Source organism: Cyanistes caeruleus, chromosome 21, assembly GCF_971803275.1.
Source record: "Cyanistes caeruleus chromosome 21, bCyaCae1.hap1.1, whole genome shotgun sequence".
NCBI lineage: Eukaryota > Metazoa > Chordata > Aves > Passeriformes > Paridae > Cyanistes > Cyanistes caeruleus.
This window is the reverse complement of record NC_141721.1, coordinates 1,411,909-1,432,658: the sequence shown is the minus strand read 5'-3', so window position 1 is coordinate 1,432,658 and position 20,750 is coordinate 1,411,909. Positions and strand designations below refer to the sequence as shown.

Genomic DNA, 20,750 nt, shown 5'->3' with positions numbered 1-20,750 from the left:
TTGCTGCTATGGCAAATTAGGTTGACCTTTCCTTGGTAGCATCTTAAAAAAAAAAGGGGGGGGGGTGGTTTGAAAAAAAAGGGTGCTAGGATTTAAAAAAGAGCCAAAGGGAATTAGGTGTATCCAGTGCTTATTGAAATTCAGCTGAAGTTGGGCATTTAACACTCATGGCTGCCTTTCAGAATCACACCCTCTGTAAATTATACCCTGCCCCAGGGGTGGTGAGAGTCCCGGGGCTGACGGCGTAGGGCTGTAATTTAACCAAATTATAAAATATACTCGAGAAGTTGGAATTGATACTTTGCACAAGTTAGATTAGAGAGGCACTGGCATGTGGATTAACAGCAAGAGCTGGTAAATAAAGTTGGAGGGATTGCTGCTCTGTGCTTTATGCCTCTCTCCAGAAATGGCTCGGTGGAGACCGAGAGCCCTGCCAGGGGCTCCTCCATCACACCTCACATTTCTCATCTGGCAGCCGCAGCTTCCCAAGGTCCCAGCACATCCTGCCTTAGATTTTCCAGCTGCCCTGTATCTTCCCATAGCTTACCAGATGATTTCTGTCCCCCTCCCTGCCAGTGGTGGCTTTGCAGTGGTACCTGGGACAGGACTGAGGTGAGAACACCCAGAACAGCAGCAGGAGCTCCAGGCTGTTGTGTTGGATGCCAACAGCATTTATCCCCTGTGTTTTTACAGTGCATCCTTTAAAGGAGGATGTTTCTCTGCACTGATGGAACATTTCTCCTGGTGCAGCTGTAATTAGGACTGATGAGCATCCTTGGGGTCCTGCCTGGCTCTCGTTTAAATCAGCAGGAGCAGAGCTGCTCCCCTTCAAACAGAGCTGCAGTGATGGATTCGGTTGTTTTCCCTTCCCTTAACGACAAAGGAGGAGCGAGAAAGATAATGTTGTGGTGAGGGGTGGGGGATTTGTCTTGGAACAATGATGAAGATAAAGATGGACAAGCAAGGCAATTTGTGAGTTTTATCCTCTATCCCATTTAATGGGCTGCAGTTATATAAAGAAATGGAGATCTCAGTTAATCTTTATCCTGTGTCCTTCTTTAGGAACACAGTTACTCCAAATTAAATTAGCCTTTTGCCTCTTGCTGGAAATGATGGGGTTTCTTTGGCATCCTTGTTTATTTTTCATTGATCTAGAGGAAAAGAATTTCTCTCCCTTCTCCCCTCGGGATGTTAAAAATAAAGGGATCACCTTTCTGTTTTCAGCTGTCATGGCCTAAAAAAGTATAGAAATGAGGAATAAATTCACCATGGTTTGAAGAAATCCTCTTCAAAAAACCAATGGGGAACATGACAGTGTTAGAAGACCTCTCCCTCAGAAGAAGAGTAATATATATTTTATTCTCTTATTAATATTTCATTGGCAAGAAGGTCAAAATCTACATTTAAATGGAAATATTTAAAAAGCAGAAGCATAATATTTGACTATCCGGAGCTTTTATGGGTTAGAGAAAACCAGAGGCTTGAACACATTGGTTCAAAATTCATGGGGTGGGCTGGGAATTCCTTGTGTAATTTATACAGCAAAGGAATCCTCCATTTGCCTCCATCGACACCTCCAATAAAGGGTTTATGTTCCTAATACAAAGCTCCCTTTTAATTTAAAAATCCTTTTTAAGTATGTCATGTCAGCCCGAGTCTTTAGATGAGATAGTCTGTCAGTGCTCAGAATATTATCTGGGTAGATGGAGCAGTCCATGGCTCGTGAGGATGCTGGGCTGTTTCTGCCAGGGCTGGGTGGATGCAGAGCTGCTGTGTGTGGTGTCAGCAGGGGATGGAATCCCTGAGGATGGAATCCCTGAGGATGGAATCCCCGAGGATTGTGAGGGACTGGGGGTCCCAGCACTGCCTCTGCTCCCACTGGAGCGTTTCTCTCCCCACAGCAGCCACTGCAGATCCCATTTGTGTTGTGGGAAAACCTGAGAGTGAAACCTGTGTGCATGGGGAGGATCCTGCAGGTCATTTCAGTCAGGATGTGAAGGGGCTGGGATGGCTCCTGCCTGGTGCTCAGGCTGATCTCAAACACATTTGTTTGCCAGTCCCAGCAGTTTTGGCTTTTATCATGAATCAGGGCGTGAGATTCCCCAGCTGTGGAAGTTGTGCCACTAACCTTAGGTGTGCTGACTCAGAGAAAAGGAAATTGAAAGCCCAGTGGCTGTTTTCCTAATCAATTGGTAAGAGATGGAATTTATCTTCTGCCCAGCAGGGAACTGCCCATGGCCACATCCTGCAATATCAGAGTCCAGCATCTCTGTGGGTGACAAGGACAGCGGGATCCAGGGCACCTCCAGCAGATTTGCTGATGACACTGAGCTGTGTGGGGCAGTCACACAGAGGGAAGGGATGGATCCAGAGGCACCTGGACAGGTGGGACCGTGTGAACTTCACGGAGTTCAGCAAAGCCAAGTGCAAGCTCCTGCACCTGGGCCATCCCAGGCACAGCCAGAGGCTGGGCAGAGAGGCCCAGAGACAAGGGCTGGGGGGTGATGGGTGATGGAAAACCTCACCCTGAGCCCTCAGGGAGTGATCCCAGCCCAGAAACCACCGGGGTCCTGGGCTGCATCCAAAGGAGCGTGGGCAGCAGGTCAGGGGAGCGGCTCAGTCCTTCCCTTTGCTCTTGTCAGCCCCAGCTGGAGCCCCGTGCACAGTTCTGGTGTCCCAAAATAGGAAACACATGGAAGTGTTGGAGCAAGTGCAGAGGGGGCCATGAGGTTGGTGAGAGGACTGGAGCAGCTCCCCGATGGAGACAGGCTGAGGGAGGTGGGGCAGTTCAGCCTGGAGAAGAGAAGAGAAGGTTGTGTGGAGACCTCACAGCAGCTGCCAGGGTCTGAACGGGCTGCAGGGGAGCCAGAGAGGGACTTTGCTTCAGGAACTGCAGTGACAGGACAAGGGACAACGGGGACTGAGTAAAAGAGGGGGAATTTAGGTCAGATATCAGGAAGAAATTCTCCCCTGTGAGGGTGGTGGGACTCCAGCACAGGTTGCTCAGGGAGGCTGTGGATGTCCCAGTGCTGACCAGGCTGGATAAGGCTTTGAGCAGCCTGCTCTAGTGGGAGGTGTCCCTGCCCAGGGCACAGAGGGTTGGGATCAGAGGATCTTTAAGGTCCATCCCAAGCCTTTAACATTCTGTGATCCCATGAGAGAGCTGGGATGGCATCGCTGTGCCCATGGCCACCCCCTGGGGCCAGAACTGCTGCTGCTCTCTAATGGGCACATCATTCCCTGCCTGTCACGAGCAGGGACTTGAGGAATCTCTGGCTTTGGGGACACTTGGCTCAGGCAGCCCAGCAGGGACAGCTCTGAAACACTGGCCCAGCTCAGTGGCAGGCATGGTATTGATCCCTGGCAGTGTTTGACACAGCCTGTCTGTAAATGTGCTGCCTGTGGCTCCAGGAGCAGCAGTGGGAGCAGTGTGCTCTGCACAGGAGTGATAACATTGATTCCTCACCGGGAAACAATATTTGATCGAGCCTCACAGCTGGGCAGAAGCTTGCTTTGGGTTTTTCTTGTGTTTTGGTTTGTTCTTGTGGGTTGTTTTTTGTTGTTTTTTTTTTTTTAATCAGCATTATATTGACTAGCAGCAGCTCACTGAGTATTTGTGCAGTTTGGGAAGACTTGCTTTGCCACCAGCAATCCCCTGCACACCTGAGCCTCCCAGAAACCCAGGTAATTGTTGGAAATGATCCAGGGGAGCTCAGTGCTAGAGAGAGAAAGCAACAGAGAGATGCTCTGCTGCTGCTTGACAGACTTGTAACCAGATTCCAGTTTGTGCTGCATTGCCCCTCCGTGTAACCCTATTAAGAAGCTGTAAATAGTAATATAAATGATGTTACAGTCATTTGTTTTGATGTATCTGAGCCTTTAATAAATCAGCTGTAGCTTGGCTAATAGGAATATGAGAGGATGGTGCTTGTTGCCAGCAGCTGCTAGTAAATTACAATGCAGTCATCTGTTTTACAAGGAAATTAAATGTTTGTTCTCTTGCTCCCTCTCCCTCTCGCATATTTTAGAGCACCAGGATTGTTCAGGAGCCCCTGTGTTCTGCTAGGCATCCTTTTTGATCCTGCTGCATGTGGCTGGGGTGGCAGGGAAAGCATCTGCAGGGAGATGGGAGTCAATGTGTCAGTCCTGTATTCCAGCATTGCTCTGGGTTCACCCCCCAGAACAGGAGATGGTGTTTGATTTCACGTGGGGAAATCTCAAATTGTGGGTTGGATCTGCCACACAGAGCTGCAGAGCTGAGCCAAGCAGTGATTTTGGTGCTGGGCTGGGTGTGTGTTTGCACCAGCCTGGCTGAGGTTTGTTCAGGGTTAGTCTGGAATGGGCTCAGGGCTGCTGATAGATCTGACTTTTGGATGTGTCCATCCAAGTTAATTACACCAGTTCATCTCCAGCATCCAAGTGCTTGAAGCTGTAGTAGCTTGGGATAAAGTTTGAAGGGCTGATGGTTTTACCAAGATCTCTGCTTGTAACTGGAGGAGTTAAAGAAATCCTCAGACCCCAGAGAAGCTTCTTGTCATGGCTTGGAGGCTTTTCATCAGCCCCTGTCCACCAGGAAGCTCTGGTAGAGCCACAGCCACCCTCTGTGCTCCATCCTTGTGCTCCACACTCCTGTGAAGGAGTTCTGGGGAAAGTTTCATCTTTCAGGATGAAAAATTAATCCCATCTTTCAGTGCTCTACTTATCTCTCCATAAACACATAAATGCGGTCTGGGGCTTGAAACTTATCTGAGTTACTCAAAGAAGTGCTTAGAATTCTATTAAAAACTTCTGATTTCTGTATTTGGTGAAAGGCAGGTTTGGCTGTGCTCTTTATCTCCTAAAGTATTTCCATACTGGAACATGGTGATTGTTTCTTCCGTCTCTCACTGCAGCTGTGCAGTAATTCACATCTCCAGACCCAAAATGATGTCAGTTTTGCCAAATATTGCAATTAAAATGCAACATTGAAGCTGTGTTCTCTCTGTTTCCCAAATTCTTTTCCTGGCTCTGGGCTGCACCCACGTTCCCTGACATGAGCAGGAGGCAGCTCCATCCTTCTGGAGCTGTTGGTGTCAACCAAAAATTGTCCTTTGGCAAGGAAGGGAACCTGAGCAAGGCTTTTGTGGGGAGCTGAAGCAGTGTTCCCAGTGCCTGCAGCTGCAGGAGATGCTCCCACTCACAGCTTTGGTTTAACAGGAGCAGCTGGCTCACCCTGTGTCTGTCCAAGGCTCCAGGGAGGAGCTGTGCATGGGAGCACAGTGTTCACCTCCCTGCAGGTGAACACCAGCTCTGCTCTCAGTTTGTGCCCTGTGAGTGCAATCTGAGGATAACATCACAAATCTAGGCACTTCTATCGTGGTTTAAAGGAGAAATGACTGTGCTGGATGACACAGATACTGTTCCTTGTAGACTGGTTATTAATGTTTGGTTTATTATGTCTTGTGGTCTCTCATAGAAGAACCTCGTTGGTTTCTGAGGGTGATTTCATGCAAGGTTGCACTTTGTAATATGTTTGAGGTCTGATTTGGAGAAATAAACTGTCTTATATTAGTCTGAGTAGGGCTTTTGTCAACTCCCAAACATAGTTTGTGTGGAAGGGGATATTGCCTGACAATGTCTGCCCTGAATGTTTGATTTAGTGACCACTTAAATCCATGCTGTGGTTTATTATTGTTATTGTTAAATTTCTATTTAAAGGGTAAATGTATTGCTGTCAGTCAAGACAGAACCAGGAACACATTCAGGCACATGTTTGTGTCATGTTGAACACAGTGACTTCTGACAATACATATGTGCTTGTTGCTGATACCCCTTGAAGGCAAAAATCCAGATATGAAAAATGATTTATTAATAATAAATAGCAGTTGAATTTGAAAGGGGCCAGCTATTTCTGGGGCAGCTCTCTGGCAGAGGCTGTCTCAGGTCCCTGCTGGAGTCCTGCACAGAGCAGGGGGACAGAACAACCCTCAGAGCACAGGTTTGGGTTTTTTGGCACTGCTCATCTTGGTTCTGCATCCTCAAACCTCAACCTGCTTTGCTGGCTTGGGGCTGATTCTTTACTGAGACTTGTCTGAGTAAAGATTCCCAGCTTTTACCCTGCCCAGTGTAAAGAGAATATTGTTACACTGAAATCTCCTGGAGGCAGGTAATGGTTTGCACCAAGTCCTAAATCAAGAGAGATTTTTACACAAGTCTTTTCTCCAATAGCAGCCTCAGTTAAATGTTATTGATGACGTGAGGCACGTTGCATTTCCTCCTGTAAAACTCAGTGTCTCACCAAGGTGTCCCAGGGTGGGTCCCTCTCCTGTGCAAGCTCCCCGTGGTTTGGCTGACTTGCTGATGCTCTCCAGACACTTTATCAGCTCTGCCACAAATTGATAAGGGTGAATTAAAATGTCTGTATTTCATACTTCCAGGGACCTGTGTTTTCTATTAAAAAGCCCAAGGAGTGTGGGCTGTGGTTTCTGAGGAGGAGGAAAGGCTGAGCTGCAGATTCTGGCTGGGAAGAGCTCCCTGGGACGGAGACACGCAAAGAGCCATGTGCTGCGTGTCAGGCTCCAGGATCTGTGTGGAAGGACAATTCCTGCCTGGGAGCTTTTCCTTCTGCTGCCAGCAGGAATCTGCAAGGTGCCAATAGCACCAAGGGTGTGATTTGATCCCTCTGTGAGCCATTGGTTTAAGAACTGGACTCGATCCTTGTGGGTCCCTTCAAACTCAGGATATTCTGTGAAAGTGTGAAGCTATGAGTGTCTGTATTGTTAATAATAATAATAATTGTGATGATAATAATGAAGACAATCTATAATTAGGCATTAAACCTCTCAACAGAAATTTAAAATAGCTCACCCGTGGCTCTTGGATATTTGTAAGGGATGTACAAGCACCTGGGCAAGGGGCACAATGTGGGGGTAGAAGAGTTGTCTCATGGTGCCCTGTGCCATCTCCAGGGCTCTGCAGGCACCTGGTGAGAGTGCTGAGCACAGGGAGCTTGGGACAGTGCCATGCTGTGCTTCTGTGCCTGGTGTTTGTGTGGCTGTGTGGTGCTCAGGTTTCTCAGGGTCGCTGTTTCCCCCTGCTCCATCCCCTGCTTCTCCAGCCTGGGCTCTGAGGCCCAGCAGGGTCACTGGAGCCCATGGGAACTGTGAAATACCAAACCACAAAACCTCTTTGAGTGCATCTCTGGGCTTTGGTAGCTCTGTCTCAGTCTCTGAATTCCAGGAGGTTTTCCTCAGTGCCTGGCAGCAGCGCAGGGTGGTCAGGAAATTCCATGGGAAACACTGGGATAAGGAGCACGTGTTCCTGGGAGTGTTAGTGCACTTTGCCAGCCCTGGAAATGACCTCTGTCAGCTGCAAGATTATCTGCAAATAGTATCTCGAGATGATCTGAGCAAAAACTCAAGCTCTGTGCTGAAAAGAGCAACGTCTCCATGAACAGGGATGCTCTCTGGCAGCTGCAGTGAACTGGGATGACTGACTGATGAGCAGTGCTGCACACATTAATGATGTCAGGTAAATGGGATTAGAATTACATTCTTGGAGTAGTTCAGGTTGCAGCACTTTCAATTTGCATTAATTTCAGGTCAAAGTAACTTTTCCCCATGCTGGTGCCAAGGGGCAGAGAATCAGAAGCCAATCTCTGGCACCCCAGTTCTTCATGCATCCTGTGTTCCAGACAGATTGCTCAGAATAGTTCTTCCATGAGCTTGAATAAATCAGACTTAATGTATGAAGACTTGAAATGCATTTTCAAGGCAGTAGGGATATATATTTTGTAACAGATGCCACACAAATGCCTTGTGTCCTGTAAAAATATATAGACATTTTGAATGTGATGGGAAGTTGCAATTTATAAGAACATCAAGATTCTTCAAGCCAAAAAGCTACAGACAGTTGTAAGAAAGATTGTCTTGTCTGTCAGTGCAAATGCTATTATACAACTGAATCATAACTGGCTGCACTTGACTGGCTGCATCTGAACTTCTGTCAGCTGTTACAGACAACTCCATTCTCTTTGCAGGGTTTTTTTCCTTCCCCCAGGAGCTCAGCTGAGCTGCCTCTCCTGCACAGATCTCTGCTGTGGCTGGAGCATTTCATGCAGATATTTAAGGTGTTTTCTGCATTAAGACTCAGCCCCATATCCAGAGGCAGCCAGCACATCAGTGGAGCTGGCAGGGCTTTGAAATACCAGCTGGATTTTAAACATCACACCAGCCAACTGACTCCTCAAGCTTCTTCCTTAGAATCTTACTTTTTATTGCAAATTAGCCCATCAAAGCCATCCAGAAGTAGCTGCCCTGCAGTGTATCTGTGCATTTAAATACAGGATGCCCATCTGAACTTCAGTCATTACACTGGAGTCGTTTGGCTGAGCATTTTAAATATCATAAATCTTCGTCACTGTAAAAATGCCATCTTTCTGTCATCCAAAAATCTGCCCTTTTCCCCCTCTTCTTTAAAACAAGTGGTTACTTAAAGTCTACTGTTACAGTGCCAAGGTTAGAGGGCTCAGCTGTGTGACAAGCTGGTGGTTAAATGCCAGGGATAACATGCTTTCAGAAATATTTTTGGAAATTTACTACATTCATAGTGTGGTTTAAATAAAAAAAAAAAGGTAGTTGTCAGCTAAAAGCAGAGCCTACTTTGGGAAAGGGATAAACTATGACAAAGTGTCAAAATATTAAAAAAAAACCCCAAAAACACAGAGAAAAGTTCCTGTAAATTGCATTAAAAAGTTCATTGACAAATATTTGATATGTGTTTTGTGCTGTGTCAACATTAGTTGAGACTCCTGGTGTGTTTACCTTTGGTAATACTGGGTTATTTTCCCCCTTAAGTGGGTGATTTATTTTTAATGAAACACTGTAAAATCCATTTTTAACTCCCAGGAAAGGCTGTGGGTGTGACAGATGTGCAGTGCCCTGGTGAGGAGCTGCCAGCACCCCCAGGGATGCTCCCAGCAGGGATGGGGTGAGTGTGGGTGCTGAGCAGGATGAGGATGGAGCTCTGCTGGGAGTTCAGGGGAGGGGAGAAACGGTTGTGGATGAGAAAACAGGAGAGTTTAGAGTGGATCAACCCTGAAATTCAGCTCCTGGCTCTTTCCCTGTAACCATTCTGCACATCAGGGAAGGTTCTTTCCCCAGGGGTGCTGGCACTGCCCAGGCTCCCCAGGGAATGGTCCCAGCCTGAGGCTGCAGGAGCTGCCAGGGATGGCCAGGCTGGGATTCTTGGGGTGTCTGCAGAACCAGGAGTGAGACAGGATGGTCCCTTCCAGTGGATATTCCACGATTGCCTGCCCTTGTCTCCTGGGAATTAGGCTTAAACCTTTCTTTTAGGGTTTTATTGTTCATTTCTATTTTTTCTCTCCACTTTTCTGGTGGCAAGCTCAGAAGGCTCCAGGTTATAAAGTTGTTACTGTACCACAAAATTAAATGGCAGTTTTGTCCCTGGACTTTTAAATCACCTGCAATTAGGGCACTCACATGCCATTTTTAGCAATATAGAATAGAGCTAATTCACACGGTGCTTTAACATAAATAATTTTTTAAAAGGCGCAGAACCGTGGCATTCATATTTAGCCCCTAGCATGCACTAATTTGATCTGTCAAGTAGTGTTTGGAATTAGTGGAGCACAGAAATGCTGTTCATTGTCACAAGGCTTGGTCCTTAATTTTAAAAACTCTTTAATTTTCCGTGTTCTGATGAAAAGACGCATTTTAATTCTGTGGTCGTTATGCATCTAACACCAAAATATTTTACTCAGTGTCCATAAGGAAGAATTGCTAAGTGATAAATATTTTACTTTCATTAGGAAGACATTCATCAGAGTAGATTTTTAATGCTCTCATTTTCTTTCCCTGTAAAAGAGTTTATTATGCAGGTACAGACAAGTCTTTTGGTAACAACGGTGGGAATGGTTCTGGTTTTACTCAAATTTTATTAGCCTCTTTTTGAGAAATAATTCAGCAATAATCCTGCAGTAGCAAATAGTTGTGTAAGGGGTTGTGGTCTCCTGTGGGCTTATTATAGAGAGGGAGGTATTTCTTTCCTTGGCATTACCACATAGCTTAGTGCTGTTTCACTCCCAGAACACTGGAGAGTTTGTTCCTGATTTAAAGGTATTGGTGCATTTAAATTTAGTGAATTTGAATGGGTTTGAAAAGATACTGGCTTGAATTTGAGGGGATGCTTGGCTGCCTGTTGGCTGCTGCCACTGTTGAGTCTCTGTGCATGGGGTTCCCCATTCCCAGTGCTCAGAGGTGATAAATGCAAATATCAACATGTGAGATTTTCCATTCACCCTGCCAAGCTGTAAACAAAGCTCTCTGCTGGAAACCATCCCTTTTCAATAATAAAATATTTAAGAGGCACACAGTGCTGTTCATTTTCCAGGTGAAATCGAGCTGAATCCTGCCTGTTAGCATAGCCCTGCTATGGGACACACTTCTTGTCCCAGAAGTTCTTTTTCCTTCAGAGGCATTTCCCCCAAGACAAGCAGAGCTCTTCTTCCTCAAGCCAGACACGGGACTGCACTGAAAAGGGAATGATCTTGTGCTTTTGTTAATGTTTTTAATAATTAAAAATACCATTCTGTATTAGGAAGAAAGAGTTTCCCAGCAAAATACTGAAATGAAAATTTTTAAGTCATTCCCCATCCCAAAGCTATTGCAGAAGCACAAAGAGAGCTCAGAAACCCTCCAGCCCAAACCAGATTTAACTCTGGGCACCAATGGCTTGACTGAGAGCTGAAAACACAGAGTTGATTGAGTTTTTGGCCTGACTTGAACCTCGTTCTCTAAAATCTCAGGTCTGTGTTTGTTGGGTTGAGGGCTGGTTACAGGGGGTGTTTGTCTTTCTCTGGACATCTCTGGATTTAAATTCCCTGGCTATTTCCATGTGGGAAGTGGTTCCCTCCACACTTGTTGGCCACTCACTGACTCCTCATGGGAACAGGGATTATCTTGTACTCACCTGGGGGAGGTTTAAAAGAGAAAGAAAGTGAAGTATTTGTCTCTGGGTCAGGCAGAGAGGTGGATGGGACTGCAGAAATTGTTCTGGAAAGCAGGCAAAGGTGGTCAGAGCCAATCCTGCAAATTCCAGGCAGCTTGGCCTGAGCTTGTCCCATTCAGGGACCTCCCATGGGAGATTTTGGTAAAGAAGAGTTTTTCCTGGCAAGTCCTGGATCAGATCTGTACTAACCCAAATATCAGCAGCCTTTCTTTTTGCTGTTGATGAGTGCTCTTGGCTGTTTCTGTCTCAGACATGGGGTAACACAGAATATTTTTATTATCACAGCATTATTTGGGCTCATCTAAACAGAAGTTAGTGGGAATTAAAAAATAAGGCCTTTTGAAATGGTATTTCTTACTTGATCATCTTTTCTCTGGGAGTAACAAAGTTTATTGCATAACAGTTTGGTTCTGTTTCTGAAGTGCTTTTAGTTATCTCATATATGGAACTTTCATTCTGGAATTGGGAACAGCAATTCAGGAGTGCCTCTCCCCTTCAGTTATTCTTATTATATATATCTTATTATATATATATATTTTATATATATATATTCAGTTATCCTTACTCTGTTCTAAGCCCCAATCTGCAGGATCACATCTACATGCCCATTTAAAACATCATTTCCTTTGCACAGAAGCACTACTATGGCTAAAATATAATTCTGATATTTAACTGAATGAAATTGCTTGCAGATGAGTGTTTGAAAGAGAAACAAACCACATCCTTGTGTGCTGGGAGGATTTGCAAACTATTACACCAACGCCAAGAATGTGCCCTCCCCTGACTGAGGAGCTGGATGTTCCTCATTCAAACACCAGCGCATTTTATTTCAAAAAATCACAGCTTGTTGTTGTTTGTGTGACAAATAGCAGCCAGCAGAAATTGCAGGCAGCAGATTCAGCAGCAGGACAGTCTTTTGTTCCTGCTGAACCCAACACAGCATCTCCTCTGAAGCTGCTTCAGGGACAGATAAACATGCAGTGTTTCAGAAATAAATAAAGATATTTATCTGCGATAAAGATTCGCATTTCTTTTTTAATATATTTTGCATTAGGTGACTTAAAGCATCTAAAAAATTGGGGTATCATCTAAAAAAGCTGGACTGAAGCAGCAGCGTCAGAATGAGCTGTGCTGGTGCAGCCTGGCCCAACATAAATCACATTATACCAGCATGAATGAGAGCAGTTTCCTTTCAGCTGGATGCAGAAGGGGAGTTGTTCCAAGTCACTTGGCAAGCCTTTCCCGACAAGAGCGCTTTAATTCACAAAGCAGCCTTGTTTTTACATCTTCATTGGGCTCTTTGGAAGCTGTTTGCCTGTGGTTGGGGTGGTGTGAGCTGTGCCCACCCTGCTCCCCTGGCATGGCTCATCCTCAGGAGCAGCAGCTCCAGGGGTGCTCTGGGTGTCACTGTCTGGGTGTCACTGTCTGGGTGTCACTGTCTGGGTGTCACTGTCTGGGTGTCACTGTCTGGGTGTCACTGTCTGGGGCTTGCTGCTGGCAGGGGGAAGGGGGCAGAGATGTCAGGAGGGATGAGGGGTGCAGGGGGAAGAGATGTGTCCCTGGAGCTGAGCTGGATTTGGAGGGACAGCAGGAGAGTGCAGGGCAGGATTGAGGGGGTGCTGGGGGCAGGATGAGGGGTGCTGGGGGCAGGATGAGGGGTGCTGGGGGCAGGAACAGGGGTGTGAGAGCAGGAACAGGGGTACAGGGCAGGATCAGGGGTGTGAGCACAGGATCAGGGGTGTGCAGGGCAGGAACAGGGGTTTGAGAGCAGGATCAGGGGTTCTGGGGGCAGGATCAGGGGTGAGAGAGCAGGATCAGGGGTGAGAGAGCAGGATCAGGGGTACAGGGCAGGATCAGGGGTGAGAGAGCAGGAACAGGGGTGTGAGAGCAGGGTCAGGGGTGCTGCTGGAGCCAGGAGGGTGCAGGGGGATGTGCCCCATTCCAGGAAGGTGCAGTTTTCCTTCTCAACATCTCCCCAACAGAATGTGGTGGATTTGCTGCAGACCAAGTGAAGCAATCCAGAAGAGATTACCCCAGTGCTCTGTTTTAACCCTGTTGTAGCTCTGTCCCCTTTCCAGCCAGCCAGAGCTGGCACTGCAAGGAAGCTGTGCCATTTTCAGCTCCAGGAGTGTCTCCAGGACCCTCTAGTACTGAAATCAGAGAGCTCTCAAGGAAAGGGATTTTTCCTGGTGATATTTATGATGTAGGAGCTCTGTATGCTGACCACAGCTGTCATAATCCTGACCTCAAGGGCAGATGTTTCAGAGGGCACTCCAAGGGAAGCTGTCACAGCTTTAAGAAATGGTTATGTATATAAATTATATATATATAATGCTATATAATATGTAGCATTCTTCTGTAGATGAGTTCATTAATTAAGCAAAACACTCTTCAGTACTTTGATCTATTAATTAACAATGGTAAATCTGCCATTGGTAATCTACTGCTGTAGCTGGGCACAGAAAAATTCAATTGTTCAACACCAACCTGTGAGCTTTTTATCTGTTTGCAGCCTTTTTTTCCTTCTTTTTTAATAATCCTTTATCAGCCTGCACTGAGGTGGAGCAGAGGAGCACCAAGGCCTTTCTCAAGATGCTTACTTAACCTTTAAAAACCCAGTGACATTTACAGGAGGTGCCTGTCTCAAACCTGCAGGCACCTGAGTGCTCACAGCACAGCCAGGGCTGCGTGCAGAGCATCTCCTCAGCAAATCCCCAGCACCCCATCCCTGGAATTTTGGCCAGGGGTGATGTCTTGTCAGCTCCATCTCCAGGGATCTCTGCTCTTCTTGGCCCACTGGAAAATTGGGGTGTTGCAGTTCTTTGTCCAAAAAGTGTTTTTTTAATTCAAAAGTGCAGGTTTGTGCTTCTCCTGCTGATCTTGTCTGCTGGTGGTCGAAATGGGGGTGATGTAAACGTCACAAAGGGTGTGTGTATACATCACCAATTCTCAAATCACTTGTAGCCTGTCATCTCTGAAATCAGACATAGCACATTAAGCTGGATGTGTAGATTCTAATGAAGGAAGTTAAGTACACTTTCTATTGTACATAGTAAATTAAAATGTCTTTAGAAACCCCACTGTAAGTAGTTTACACACAGGTGTCCATATTGTGAAATGGTTACTCTGACGAGGCCCCTTTCCTTTCTGGAACATGCCCCAGGCAATGTTGTGAATCTGGTCTGTTTTCCTGTGATTTGTATGAAAAGTTCATTTCAATATCTCTTTTCTGGTTTTACCTGACAGAAATCATGGTATGAATGAGTATAGATATATGGTTTATATGTGTAATATATATATACATGATGATCTTTTTGAAGTAGTGCATTTTCTGTGTTGTCTCTCATGCACAGCCTCTCCAAGGGCTAAACAGACCAGGATGACACAGTGGGGAAAGAGAAAGGAAAGATCCAGTTGTAAATAAGGTTTTTATATGTAGCTCTTCTGAAATTACAGCCAAGGTTTAAATGCTTGAGGGTTCACATAGTTATCAGATGGCATACAAAAATGTTCTGCTTTGTCTTGGAGGGACTCTTTAAAACTGCCTTTTATACATCTCTGGTTACCATATACTTAAAATTTAATAGTAAGTGATGGTGTTTTAAAGTACTGCACATTTCATGGGGTTAAATGCAGGAAAGAAAGAAAATCTAGTGAGTCTGTCTGTGAGGAACAGCAAACTGAATTTGGAAGCTGAAAACCTGCTCATATATTGAGTTAGAAAGTGATGATGTTACATGATATTCACAGTAAGACAGGGATACCTCTTGCCATACCTGCAAATGGTTTGTCAAGTCAGAACTGGCAGATGCCAGAGCTTCAAAATGCCATTTTTTTGCCCTGTAGAGTCAGCTGAAGTAGGAAGTGTTACCTGGGTCCTCCCCTTTCAGTGAGTGTGAGAGGCAAAAGGGATGATGAAGTTTTGTGCCAGCACAAGAAGTGAATCCTTCTCTGCTGGGACCACACTTCAGCCTGAGGTCAAGGGAGCCTGTTGGTCACAGCAATTTCATGGTAAAACCTAAAAGCAGGGGCTCCACTGAGCCAGGGTGTTTGCTTCCATGTGGGATTCACTGAGGAGGAAGGCATTTAATGACCCACTTCTGGGAAAAGGAAGAAAAACACCTGTTAGGGATGCAAAGAGCTCACTTCTGTGAGCTTTTACCTTCCCTCCTCCTTCAGTGAGGACTTTGAGGTGCACACTTGACACCCAGCTCATCCCCCTTGCTCTCAGCTTTATGACTCTTCTCTGAGCCCCCCATATCCCACAGTCCTTCCTGGGCAAGGGAAGCCACACTTTTCCATCCTGCCTTTTTCTTTTTGATTTTCCCTTCATAATCCTGTGCCAGCATTGCAGGGTGGAGATGGTCCCCATCACTGATCCCAGCAGCTTTAGTCTTCTCTTTGCAGAGCTGCAGGTTTCTGTGAAAGCTGGCCTCATGTCATGGTTTTTCGTAATTATCTTTATCATCAACTGGGTTTTGATACTGCCAAGTTCCCTAAACTGAGGCTGCTCCTTGTGCTTAATGTCACTGGAACCAAAAAAGTAATTGCATTCCTTTGCCATCAATTCCAGGTTAATCCTCCAAAAGAAGGTTTCACTCATCATCTGAGCCAGTGGTTTTAGTATAGACTGTGAACCCTCCAGTCTTTAATTTTCTGCATGGAAGCAGAGGAGAGAGGGAAGAAAGAGCCTGTGAAGTTCATCTGCTTTGTAACAGATGTGCACTGAATCCATGACCACATACATGTTGAGAAATGAAGGAAAGCAGAGAATTATACTGGGATTTAACTTTTCTTTTGAACCAGCATGAAAATCCAGTTGTTAAGGCTGGATTCCATTCTGAAGTTGGTGTCCTGGCTTGTCCTGGGTAACAGGAGTCTGGTCTCAACTGCTTCGTGGAGATGGTGGAAGGAAATCTGCCTTGATTTCATGTTCAGGTCCACTCACACACTCCAGTGTTTGTGATACCACTTTGGTCTTGGTGAAAAGAGAGATTAAAAAATGAACAGCAACACTGGGAAGTGCACATAATTCATGGGCAGGAGGAGTGGGATGGGTCTGCCTGTCTTGCCCTTTTCAGGTCATTAAAAACCATTGAGAGGAGTTTAAAAGAATTGAGAAAGAAAGATGGGAAGATTTCTGCAGAGCAGCCATCCTCAGTGTCTTGTAGAAGCTGCAAAAGCCTGTCACTGTTGTGTTGGTGCTCAGGCACATCTCAAACGTGCTGGAGGGGAGGAGGAAGCCCAGGCATCAGCTGGGGCTGGGCCTCTGCTCACCATTTCTCTCCAGTGCTGGTTTACATTTTTCCTTTTTAATTTTGCCGTTTCTTTTTGCTTTCTGCTTAGTAAGAGTCTCCCCTCTGGCTCTGGCAGCGGCACTGTGAGCCTGGAGCTGGAGAAGCAGTGGAGAACTGGTATTTTAAAGAACCTGATGTAGGCAGGACATGTCCCTGCACCCCAGGGTCTGTGTGTGGCTGTGAGAGCATGTGCTGGGCAGAAATGTGGTTTCTAGAAAGGGTGAATGCCACATTTTCTCTCATTTTGTTCTTTTCTGAGCCTTACATCATGTTTTAATCTTATTTTGCCTTGGAGAGTAGGTTCAGACCATTCAGGTGGTGCAACTGCAGCAGCTCCAGCTGCTCTCACCTGACACTTCCACCTGTGTCCCTGAAAAGTGTCTGCCACTGATCCCAGCTCACAAAAACATTGTGATTCCTTGTAAAGGCTGTGCACAGCTGAAGGGGAAGGCAAGAAGTGTCACTTGAAACAAAAGCCCCACTTAAAGCACTGCAAAGTGTAATGTGCTAACAGGTTTTCCCAAATCTTCAACAAAAGGTTATTTAAGAAGAGTTCAGCTGCTGCTGCCAGGGGACATGTAGGCCAGTGTCTCTGTTTTGATAAATCTTCAGCTGCATTTGTCTGCTTAATAGCTGTTGATGACAAGGTCATGTTCACACCTTTGAATTTCTGGGCCCTTGTGGCCACTAGAGACAAACCTGCCACCTTTCATGCTTCATTTTGCTCCTAAAAACTCACTTCTCTCTGTTGTGCAAAGAGAGCTGATGTGGCTGAATACAAACTAGGCTCACACACGTGTCCATCCATTCCCTTCTCCCCTCTCTGTGGTGACTCTCCTCAATTTGGGAGCACTAATTGCAGTTGTCTCGGCCTGTCCTACATAATAGTAACTAATATCTGAATGATTTTCAGACTCAGTCATCCAGGGTATTTGGATTTATTAACTGGGACTTGTCCTCTTGGATTTTCAAGGGAAGACAATCCTCACACAAGTGAACAACTTGGATGTTTTGCATGTTTTTGGTAATAAGTTTCCCACTTTTTTTCCTAAATGCCAAAATACCACATGGGGGTTCATTCCTGGTACAAGTTAGCTCTGCTATGGCCGAGCTGGGATTTTCCCCACATCAGAGAAGGGAACAATCAGAGCAATGTGTTGGGAGCAGAACTCCTGAGCCCGAAACCATTGCCTTTGCCTGCACAGAAGAAACAGAAAATTCCCTGGCAGTGTAACTTGCTGGAATTGAGGGTTATCCCAGATCCCAGTGCACTCCAGGGGAAGCCAAGCCAAGCCCAGACTGTTCCACCTGCCCCAGGCACCTGCAGCACGAGCTGGGGCAGCCTCAGCTGCTGCCACCACCAAGCCTGGGCTGTTGTGGCTGCTCAGAGCTGCTTTCCCTTGCTCTCCTCCTGCCCATCAGATGTCTGCAGGTGGCTGTGAAGCTCACACTGTGCTGGGGAGAGAGCAGAGCCAGTGCCAGAAGTGTTCAGAGCAGAGGACAGGGCTCGGGAGCACTCTCACTCTGGAAAATCTCCAAGGCTGATCACATTTGCCAGCTCTTTCTTTCCTTAATGGGGGTTGAAGCTGAGACATTGGTACAAGTGTGTTGGTGCTTGGGAGGATAAACAAGGAGAAACATAAATAAAAACTCAATAATCCATCACTGGAGGGAACTAAGGAGCTTATCTGATTGGTTACAGCATGGCAAGCACATCAGAAAAACACATAAATCCAGAAGACTGTGGGGTTTTGGGTTTGATTTTATTATTTTTTTTTTTCCTTAATCTGGTTTGAATCTTTTTAAACATTTAAAGGGCAGGATAAAATGAGCAACCAGCACTTGAAATGAAGGAAGAACTGATATGCTTCAAAGGAAAATGTCAATGCCACAAAAAAACATAGCCCTCTAGATTCAGGAGAGGCAATTTGTAACCTCAGATGCCAGCACAGAGCTGATGAGCACAGGCACTTCATAAAAACCCTGCCTGTTACCAGTTTGTTAAACTGGCCAGAATGGTCTATAGAGAAACTATAATTTTTTGTGTTTTTTCATGAATTTTTCATGTTTTCCTGAAAATACAAAACTAATAATAATATTTGTTTGGGATATAATGTATAATATTATATATATAATTAATATGTAACATATACTAATTTTATAGTTATAATATATAATTATTATATATTATTAATATAATTATTATATTAATATAATATATGTAATAATTATTTTATTATAATATATTATAATTATTATATATATAATTATAGAAATAATCAGTTTGGGCTTGTCTGTCCACAAATGGGTTATCAGAGGTGAAATCCTTCAGTCCATCTCATTAAAACTCGTTTTTCTAACACCAGAATTCCATTCCTTCATTAGCTTTTCCAGCAGGTTTCCACACAGGCTGTAGAGGGTGGCAATGGATGATTTCAGAGTTTGCCACTGATAGAAATGATTCCTTTGCCTCCTTGCCAGGGATTCCTCCTCCTCCCTGCCCCACTTTTGGTGCTGGGCACATTTGGAGGTGCTCAGGAGCAAACTGAACATGGGGCAAAGCAGCTGCTAAGGAGGAGAAAAGGAAGCACTGTGACACAAAGCCTTATCCTCCTCCCTGAGCTGCTTCTCATTGACATTTCTGTGTTTGGGCTTTATCATTCTGCTTATCATCGTTCCAGTGAGAGGCTTGGGAAGGACCAGAGATGCTTTCAAGGCCAGTGTTACCTGCTGGGGGAGTTTAAACTCTGTTCAGGACATGGCATGCCTTTGGAAAGAAAAGGAAACTGGAGGAAATGTCTTTTTCTGTTCTTGCAGGATGCAGGGGTCTCTTCCCATCACATTTGATTTATCCTTAGCCCTCATTAAGTGGCATCTGAGAAAACTCAGTAGGTTTTCAGCTACCCCAGCCTCTCAAGGCTGTGTCCAGAAGCTCCTCTCTTCTTCCCCACATGTCAGTGGGTCTCACAAAAGCTGTTTCTTCTCCCTGAAATCCTTTCTTGTCTCTTCAGCTTGTTGTGGCTAAAACCATTCCTGCTGAAATAGCAAATGCTGTAATTTTATATGGAGCTACATTTAAAAAAGGAAGAAAAAAGATCTTGTTCTTGGTTTATTTTACAGTGGGCTAAGCAGTCAATGCTTGTATTTCAGCCTAAGATCAGCAACTGCACCAATTCCCATCCAGTGGCAAAACCAGCTGGGTTCTGAGGTGGAATGTGAGGTTTGGGATCTGAGTTCCCTGTTACAGAGCCCTGGCTGTGAAGCTGAGCCCAATTCCAGCCCCATGGTCCCTGCCCAGGGTGGCTCAGGGCAGAGGGACCCTGCAGGGACACAGCAAATCCTGCTCTGGGTGTCTCTGGGACTTCAGGTGCTGCACACCGACTCCAGTCTGCTTTTAATTCTCTCTGTAGCTCAAGGTCCAGACTTTGATTCAAATCTGTTGTTATTTTTGCACGTCCTCTTTTTTCTCAAGTGGTTTATTTTGTCTAAATGCAGCAATTAAAAAGAAATTATTGCTCTGTGAGAGAATTTGTCTCAAGAAGAGGAAAGATGTTTATATCAGCCAGCTCTGATTGTCCTTATTTGTTTTGGCAGATAAACAGGAAAGCAGTTTTCAAAGCAAATCCACAGTAGGTCCCTTTGGGATATTTGTCTCACTGGGAGGAGACTTCTCTTTTCCCCCACCTGAGCAGATCACAGCACAAATTCTTTCTGGATTTGGGGTGTCAGCTCAGACTTGATTCACACATGAGCTGTCTTTCATTCCCCCACACCCCCTGCTTTATGACAGCTTCTTGAGATGCTGCTGATGTTCCCCAGGTTCCTTTTCCTACTTCATTCCTCCAGGGGGTGTTTGGGGCAGAGCTGCTGAGCCCCTGAGGGTCTCTAACCCAAAGGATCCCAGCAGAGCCCTGGCATTGCTGGCTTTGTGCTGAAAGGGGATTCCTGCCACTCCATTCCCAGCACAGGGATGGACATTCCCCCTCCCAGCGCTGATCTCAGCATCTCTTGGTGCCAGGGGCTGGACAGGTGACACCTCTGAGCGAGGATGGAGCTGCTGGGCTCTGATCCTTTCCTTCAGAGCCTGGGCACGTTCCCCTGGGTGACAGATGGTGTTTACTGCAGCTGCAGGAGGATGTTAATTGCTGTGAGGCTGTGATTGCAGTGCCCTGGCTGTGTGCACAGGCAGCACCGAGGGCCAGGCAGGTTTTTGGGGTAGCTCAGAGCCTTGGCAGAAGCTGCCTGGCCTTAAGAGTGCTTGTGGAATGGCAGCTTTTGAGCCAGGCTAAACAGCACTGCTGTAGAAGCCATCCTGTCCTCTCTGGAGCCTTTTGGTTGTGCTTTTAAAAACATTCTGCCTTTGTGCCCTTCTGCTGCACCGTGTCCCCTTAATGGCTGAGCCTGGGATGCTGCTGGGTGCATCTCCTTCAACAAAAACAATGCAGC

General features: G+C 45.8%; 1 protein-coding gene and 2 long non-coding RNA genes across 10 annotated transcripts in view; all 3 read left to right on the top strand.

Annotated features, from left to right (window-relative positions):
* Window positions 1-18,371, top strand: part of LOC147649590 (uncharacterized) — a 38,165-nt gene extending 19,794 nt beyond the window's left edge. The window contains exon 2 of the long non-coding RNA XR_015278555.1: window positions 15,581-18,371. This is a non-coding gene — a long non-coding RNA (uncharacterized LOC147649590). The remainder of the gene's footprint in view (window positions 1-15,580) is intronic.
* The window catches only part of AUTS2 (activator of transcription and developmental regulator AUTS2), a 664,369-nt gene that overhangs the window by 131,982 nt on the left and 511,637 nt on the right, over window positions 1-20,750 (top strand). The window lies entirely within an intron of this gene.
* On the top strand, window positions 1,825-6,409 carry LOC147649591 (uncharacterized). Its single transcript, XR_015278558.1, has 2 exons — window positions 1,825-2,133; window positions 2,225-6,409. It is a non-coding gene; the product is annotated as an uncharacterized LOC147649591 (long non-coding RNA).